Genomic DNA, 9,060 nt, shown 5'->3' with positions numbered 1-9,060 from the left:
GTGTGAGAGAACAAGAGCTGTGGTGATCAGGGGCACTGATATGTGGCTTAATTTATGGAGTGCCTCTGAAGGTCACATGTGTAATTAGCAGGACCAGCTCTGCCAACATGAGCAAGGGCTGCTCGCCACTATGTGGAATCTCATTAGTATGATCAAATGCAAGTGACACCTATCCCTTGAGAATAAGTACATCACTTCTGGTAGGTCTCTGAGGTGGAGATAATTGACCACCGAAAATGAGCGTGAATTATGAAGAGTTTGACAGAAAATGAATGATTCTCACAAATGTCATTCAAATCTCACACTCCTTGAGTTACACTGCCACACTAACAAAGCCTAAATCAATTTTATTAAGGAACTTGAAAATTGAGACATTTAAAATCCATCAAATATACCAAAAAAGGTTTTCTCCTTGTAAATTGAAAATGCATTATATTTGCAAATTAACTGGTGTTCAGAAACCATCTTTTCTTTCTGTGACTAGGCAAGGGCTTACCAGATACTTGTGACCAGATAATGTAATGAAGCAAAGCTCTGTGTCTTTTTAGGACTTCATTTAATGCCTTAGATTATAAAATAAAAAATTTTTAAGCTCCAGTTTGCATATGGTTGGAAAATAATTAAACTCCATTCATCCCACATAAATGTCTACCTGTTACAACAAAAACCCACTTTACTGTGTCAAGACAGTGGGAAGGATATACTGGCCATGTATCAGAATAACCTGGGGAAATGTGCTAAAATAAAGACTCAGGGTTTCACTGCAAGATTCTTATTCATGATTATCTCTCAAGGGTTCAGAGACACAATACATTTATCTAATGCACTCATCAGGACTTGATTATTATTGTAGTCTGTTCCCAAGCAGATCTCTTGGTGAATTCACATGATTTTCATCTCATCAGAGAGATACAGGGAGTTTTTACAGAAATAGGACCCAAACATTCTGCAAAAGCCATTTAAATAGTTACTAAGTAAAGGACATGATGAAAATATATCTCCCCAGGAAAATCCATTAAAAATAGTCCCTTTCCTCCCCTATGGTCTACACTCTTCTGAATACCTCAGCAGAGAATTTGCTTGTCCCTCTCCCTTTGCTCCTCCCCCCACTTTCTCTCTCTCTCAAAAAATAAATAAATAAATAAAATCTTTTTAAAAAAAGATGAATACAAAACCAAAACTGATTAAGAAAAAAAAAGACAAATTTGCAAATAACATAGATATGCAAAACACCATGTAATTGTAGAGCATTTTACAGATCATAAGAGATTATTGTGAACAACCTCATAGCAATGAATTAGAAACTTTGAAAGTAATATACCTTTTACATAAAAATATGAAGTCCAGCTCAAGAAAACACAGAGTATATCTAAGACCATTTGAGATTAGATTTTCAGCCAAAAATAAAACCAATCCCCTAAACAGGGCTCAAGCAAAATCAAACTATACTGCTCTCTAATGTAAAAGTTCAAGCAGTTCAGGGCTGGGAGCAGCTGTGCCCCAGATCACTTCTCTGTCATTCTAATGTTTAGTCCTTATCTCTGTGATCTAACATCACGTTGGATGCGGCCATCACAGAAAAACAAAGACAATTTTAATAAAGAAAATTACATGCCAATCTTATCCATGAACTTAAATGCAAATATCTTAAATTAAAGTATTAAAAACTTGAGAAGGGAAATATTTTACACATATAGAACATATCCACTCTTGGAATATAACAAAAGGGGCACTAAAATCAGTGGATAAAAGAGGTATTATGCCATAAGTGGCCAGAGACAAATGATTATCTGTTTTTAAAACAGGTAAAACCAGATCATTTTTTCATTACCTTATACAAAAATAATACTTTCTAGTTAGATTAAAGTTTGTAAAGCCAAACTTTAGGTGCTTAGAATAAGAAACATGTCTGTGTAAATTTAGGACAGAAAATTATTTCCTTATTAAAACACATAATCTACAAATTATAAACTACATTTTTTGGCAATAAAAAATGTCTGTATTACAGAAGATATCCAAAACAAAGTATAATGTTAAGTCACAGATTTGGAGGAGATATTTGCAAAAACAACAACAACAACAAATAACAACAACTAACAAAAGAATAATATCCAGAGTATAAGGAATTTCTTCAAATCAGTCCAAAAAAAGGGGGGGTGCAAAAGACTTGAGTAAACATCTTACAGAAAATACTATAGTCAATAAACATAAAAACATATCAATTGCATTGGAAAAATACAAATTAAAACAAAAGTGTGATTGAAAAAAAAACTTCAAATTTTGAACTCTGATACCAAGTACTAGTGGGAACACACGTTCCATATGAAAGTATAAAGTGGTGTAAGTATTTTAAAGAGACATTGTCACAACCTAGTAACGTCTCATGAGGATGCACACACTTTAAAACCTAGCAATTCTACTTGAATGTGTACACCATAGAGAAAACATCCTGCTTGTGTTGTCTACCAGACATGTACAAAAAGTTTATTGAAGCTTTGTAAAAATAAGAAATGTAAACACCAATAAATTAAATATTCATTTGGAATAACATATAACCATTAAAATGAATGAACAACATCAGCATTCATCAACATAAATATTTTATAAATTGCAGTATACCTAAAAAGGTATATCTTGAGGATTAGTCTGACCCAGTCTTCACCACATACCTCAAAGACTTCAGGTTGTCTGCAGTCTGTTTGGGCTGCCATAATAAAATGCCACAAACTGAATGCCTTATAAACAATAGGCATTTAATTCTCACACATTTAATTCTGGAGATTGAGAAATCTAAGGTCATGGAACCCATAGATTTGGTGTCTGATGAGGACTCACTTCCTAGATAGCTATCTTATTACTGTAAACTCATATGGGAAAAGGGGCTAAGGAGTTCTGTAGGACCTCTTTTATAAAGGGCACTAATCCCATTCATGAGGGCTCCACCACTGTGACCTATCTAGCTCCCAAAGGCCCCACTTCCTAACACCATTACACTGAGCAGTAGATCTCAATATATGAATTTTGAGCAAACACATTTAGTCATTCAGCATAGGGGGAGCTATAGATAATGTAAAGTCCAGTTACAACTGGTGCAGTTCTCCAAGCAAAGTCAAGAGTTGTTTATCCATCTTCAATGGTATCTAAAACCTGAAAGAAGAGCAATAGATCTTTAGACAATTTTAAAGAAGTGCACATAATAAAAATCAATATGAATGCAGGAAAGCAGCTCTTAAGGTATTAGACCTATGAATAGACAAAAGTATGCGTGTGTGCGTGTGTGTGTGTATAGATACGTATATGTACACACACACACGTATATAGATATATAACTGAATATAAAGGATATAAAAGGAAAACAGCTTATAATGCATAATACAATGTTCATTGTAACTGAAGACATTTAGAACACTAAAGATAATCAGTTTTCATGCTAGTGACCCCAATGAAACATGCTTTTGGTTGAGTACAAATTTCTTCAATGAAGGAAGCAGAAAATACAAGCAGAATGTGGATATTCAATAGAAATTAATAGTATAGAAAATATGGCAATAAATATAGAAAATTGACAAACTTTGAGAAGTATGAAGTCCAAATTTGTTAACTTGCAACTGGAAAAGAATTTTAATAGTTTCCCCATTTGAAATATAGTCATCTGTTGGAATGACACAATCAGACAGTAATACAAATAATAGAAAGATACCAACATATACAGTTCTGGGCAAATGATATGACAATTTATTAAGATTTTTATATAAAGCAAGAGAAAACACAAAAAGAGGAATGGCTTCCCAAGTCTCCAAAAATTTCTAACAACCTATGTATATCCCTTAGTGATTTGGATCTTACCGAGCAAATAACCAATAAAAAATAACCATCGCACATTTCTGGTGTTTACTGTGAAACTGCATGAAGAGACTGTCAGTACCCCAGGAGAATCACTTAACAGGTCCAGACTTCAGGGTGGTCAGGTCTTAACTGCATTTGAGTGCTTTAACCTCTAATGTCTCCCTTTCTTTTTTCTTACTAACTTAGCAGGTAAAATACTTTATTCAATCTCTTAGGCTCATAATAGCTATTTGATATACCCAATTAAGGGAAGGTGTTTCATCGATTAAAACAAATGAAAGTATTTCAACTTCCCTAATTTTTCTAATTTTTTACTACCTGTGATACAGAATGCTATATAAATCTGTTAGTACAAAGCAATGTGTGTCTAATTCACGTTATTTCCACCGAATTTATAATTCCTCATTTTCTTTTTCAGTTTTATGCCTCTCATGGAATTTAAAAAATGTCTCCAAAGTATTCTGGTGTAGTATAATTTTGTAAGCATTATTTAACTTCTAACTAGTTGTGCATAGAAGAAATTCCCAATTGCAAGTAATGATCAGGATTTTGCTAAATAGAATAGAATCCATTCCAGCTATGTGAAGGAAATAGTAAATGGGTGTCATTCCTCAGAGGTGCTACAGATCCAGACACTAAAATGAGTTATCAAGAATACCACGCATCTACTGGGTGTTTACCCCAAAGATACAGATGTAGTGAAGAGAAGGGCCCTATGCAACCCAATGTTCATAGCAGGTCTGTCCACAATAGCTAAATCATGGAAGGAGACGAGATGCCTNAATTCCCAATTGCAAGTAATGATCAGGATTTTGCTAAATAGAATAGAATCCATTCCAGCTATGTGAAGGAAAGAGTAAATGGGTGTCATTCCTCAGAAGTGCTACAGATCCAGACACTAAAATGAGTTATCAAGAATACCGTGCATCTACTGGGTGTTTACCCCAAAGATACAGACGTAGTGAAGAGAAGGGCCCTATGCACCCCAATGTTCATAGCAGGTCTGTCCACAATAGCTGAATCATGGAAGGAGACGAGATGCCTTTCAACAGATGACTGGATTAAGATGTGGTCCATATATACAATGGAATATTATTCAGCTATNCATGGAAGGAGACGAGATGCCTTTCAACAGATGACTGGATTAAGAAGATGTGGTCCATATATACAATGGAGTATTACTCAGCTATCAGAAAGAACGAGTTCTCAACATGGACGGCCCTGGAGGAGATAATGCTAAGTGAAATAAGTCAAGCAGAGAAAGACAATTATCATATGATTTCTCTCATCTATGGAACATAAGAAGTAGGAAGATGGGTAGGAGAGGAAAGGGATAAAGAAAGGGGGGTAATCAGAGGGGGGAGTGAAGCATGAGAGACTATGGACTCTGGGAAACAAACTGAGGGCTTTGGAGGCGAGGGGGGTGGGGGAATGGGATAGGCTGGTGATGGGTAGTAAGGAGGGCACGTATTTGCATGGTGCACTGGGTGTTATACGCAACTAATGAAGCATCAAACTTTACATCAAAAACCAGGGATGTACTCTATGGTGACTAACATAATATAAAAAAAAAAAAAAAAGAATACCATGCATGTCAATGTCTGCTGCCAAGAAAGCAGCTACTTGTGACAGCTATTGAATTAAGAAGCTGTGGACTTCAGAACTGCACTGTTCCTGCCTTGATCCAAAGGCTGCTGGATTAGGAAGCTGCTGGCTAAATTTGGAAGTTGGCTGTATACCTGCCTCCTCCCGGACAATGATACCTCCACCGTGGCTCACAGCAGCAAAACAGATCTCCAAATTCTGTCTTTCCTCATATGACTCAGGTCCAAATCCAAATCAATTGAGTATACAACAGAGTAGTAGAATCTAAGCCTCAGAAAGAACTCTAGCTAAAAGGGGGCCCACGACAGGCAGTTTTAAGCTTTCTAGTCTCTGCAGGAAAAGGTTTTGGAGCATAGATAGAAGTGGTTTTGAATGCCCATTGAAACCAAACCAACAACAATAGCCTCACAAGCAAAGAACAGGCAGAACATCACATGGAGTCACAAATGATTACACAATAAATATGAAAATGGGAATACTGACAAATATATTTATTTATGAACAAGGACATTATCATTTGTAATCTTGTACAACACAGCTTAGTATTGAATACCACTTTTTAAAAAGCTTTTGTATGAAACATATGTTTATTATTTTGATAACTAAAGTATTAAAAGTCCATTAAGGTTGTTAAAAAGTGTAACCAATAATCAGATAGAGCAAAGGTAAAAAATTTAACGTATACATATAAATATATATAAATATATAATGTTACATATACATATATAACATATGATATATTCATATTTTTCTTAGCTATCTTTAAAAACCACTGAGACTATTAAACATTCTAGAAAAAAATGAAAACAATTTATTGTGGGATTTTAGCATATACAGTAGCAAAATACATGCCAACAAAAACAAGCGTAGTGGTTGAGCAGTAAATGTAATTGTATAAGGTTTTTACATTGTACTCTAGAGCAACCAGCAGAAGCTAATTCAGAGAGGCATAGTCAAAAACACCAATGCAGGAAATAAAATAGAATATTTTTATCTTCTAAAAATTTACTGAAATAAAGCAGAAATTGAGAAGCATAAAGAAAAATAACAAATGGCTAACTATAAAATACCTATCATGATGGAATACTTAAACTCGACCATATCAAAAACTACATTAAAGATAAATGGACTGACCCTCCATTTAAAAGCGAAAGATTCTCAAATTGGATTATAGAAAAAACAAGATTTCAAATACACAATTCGCAAAATCTACTTTTTTAATTAAAAAGATATGTGTACCCTGAAACTAAAAGTATGGGAAAAAACAAACAAATGTAAATTCTTAGTTAAGAAAATGAATGATGTATTAATAAAAGGCAAAACAGACTTCAAGACAAAGAAATAAAAGAAGGCATGTTATAATGATAAAAAATCAATTCATTAAGAATACGTAACAATGTTAAATATGTATATGCCAACTAATAGAGCTTCAAGTTACATGCAGCAAAAACTGAAAAAACTTCAGGGAGAAATTCAAAAGAACCCACAATGATAATAGAACATTTTCACATTCCTCCCTCAGAAATTGATAGCAAAATCAGACAAACTGCAGTAAAGATTAAGAAAAAAATGAATAGTAGGATGCAAGTTACATCTATAGAATATTACATCTAAAAATCTGGGAAATGTTTTTTTTTGAGTTTACACAGAACATTTACCAATATAAATCAGATATTGGACCATAAAATACATCTCAATAAAATTAAAATGGACTGAACTTACACAGATTATGTTCTGTGTCCATTAGAGAATTAAATTAGAAATAGATAGCTAGCAGGAAGATATCTAAAAGAAATTCCCCCCAAACTGGAAGTTAATAACACATTACAAATCCATAGGTTAAAAAAAAAAAGAAATTACAAGTAAAATTTGAAAATATTTTGAACTGGATGGTAATGAAGGAATAACAATATTGTAGAATGTAGCCAATGCTGTTTTTACAGTGAAATCTATAGTTTTATATCTCCAATATTAGAAAATGTATTTTAAAACAGTAAAATCAATGATTTAAGGTTCCATCTTAAGAAGATAAAGCAGAATAAATAAGATCATAAAATAAATGTGACATGAATGAAATAGAAAGTAGACAAAAAACAGGAAAAACTAACAAAGACAAAAGCTGGCTCTTTGAAAAGGTTAAAAAATACTGATAAACTCTTGGCAAGACTAGTCAACAGTGAGACAGATATTAAAAAGTTAATAAAGAGATATTTTGAGCAATGTCATGGTAATAAAATTAGTGACTTAAATAAAATGGACAATTTTCTTGAAAAACATTAATTTAAAAAGCTGCCAAAAATTTTAAAAATCGAAATAATTCTGCATTTATTATAATTTGTGAATATAAACTAAAATGCTTTCCAACAAAGAACAATGCAGACAGTAATAGCTATATCAGTGAATTATACAAATATTTAAGGAGAAATAGTGTTCCCTTTCTTTAAATAAAGAGAGAAGTACTTTTATTAGCACTCATCATCCCAATACAAAAATCAGAGAAAAACATTGCTTAAAAACAACTAAACAACTCATGAACATAAATGGAGAAACTCTAATGAGTAAAATAAAGCAAAATAATGAAAAGCATAATGTTGGGGGATTAAAACTCTTGGAATTTGCAACAATAAATAGCGTAGATAGAAAATTCAAAACAATCTACAAGTTATTATAACTAATTGAAGATAGTATGACCAAAGGAAAAAATGCCATTACATAAAACCATTTGAATTTCTCTTTAACCCACAATTAAAAAATGAAATTCAAATGGTGCCCAAAGATCAGTTGGTTAAGCATCTGACTCTTGATTTCGGCTCAGGTCATGATCTCAGGGTCATGGTCTCAGGGTCATGAGATCGAGCCCCATGTCAGGCTCTGCACTGGGCATGGAGCCTGCTTGGGATTCTCTCCCTTCTAATCTCTCTGCCCCTCCCCCCACTCACGCATGCTTGCTCGCTCTCTCTCAAAAAATAAAGTTACCCCTTTCTTCCCCTACCGATCATCCTAAAGGGGGGGGTAATCAGAAGGGGGAATGAAACACGAAAGACTATGGACTATGAGAAACAAACTGAGGACTTCAGAGGGGAGGGGGGTGGGGGAATGGGATAGACTGGTGATGGGTGGTAAGGAGGGCACATATTGCATGGTACACTGGGTGTTGTACACAACTAATGGAGCATCGAACTTTACATTGGAATCCGGGGATGTACTGTAAGGTGACTAACATAATATAATAAAAAATCATTAAAAAAAAATAAAGTTAAATATGGGGCGCCTGGGTGGTGCAGTCGTTAAGTGTCTGCCTTGGCTCAGGGCGTGATCCCGGCGTTATGGGATCGAGCCCCACGTCGGGCTCCTCCGCTATGAGCCTGCTTCTTCCTCTCCCACTCTCCCTGCTTGTGTCCCCTCTCTTGCTTGCTGTCTATCTCTGTCAAATAAATAAATAAAATCTTAAAAATATGTATATATACACATNCCCCTCTCTTGCTGGCTGTCTCTATCTCTGTCAAATAAATAAATAAAATCTTAAAAAATAAATAAATAAATAAAATTTTAAAAATAAATAAATAAGATTCAAAAATTAATTTATTCAGGGCTCTCCAGAGAAACAAA

The sequence above is a fragment of the Ailuropoda melanoleuca genome, chromosome 5 (assembly GCF_002007445.2).
Source record: "Ailuropoda melanoleuca isolate Jingjing chromosome 5, ASM200744v2, whole genome shotgun sequence".
NCBI classification, from domain to species: domain Eukaryota; kingdom Metazoa; phylum Chordata; class Mammalia; order Carnivora; family Ursidae; genus Ailuropoda; species Ailuropoda melanoleuca.
The sequence above is the reverse complement of the archived record's forward strand: the minus strand, read 5'-3'. Positions refer to the sequence as shown.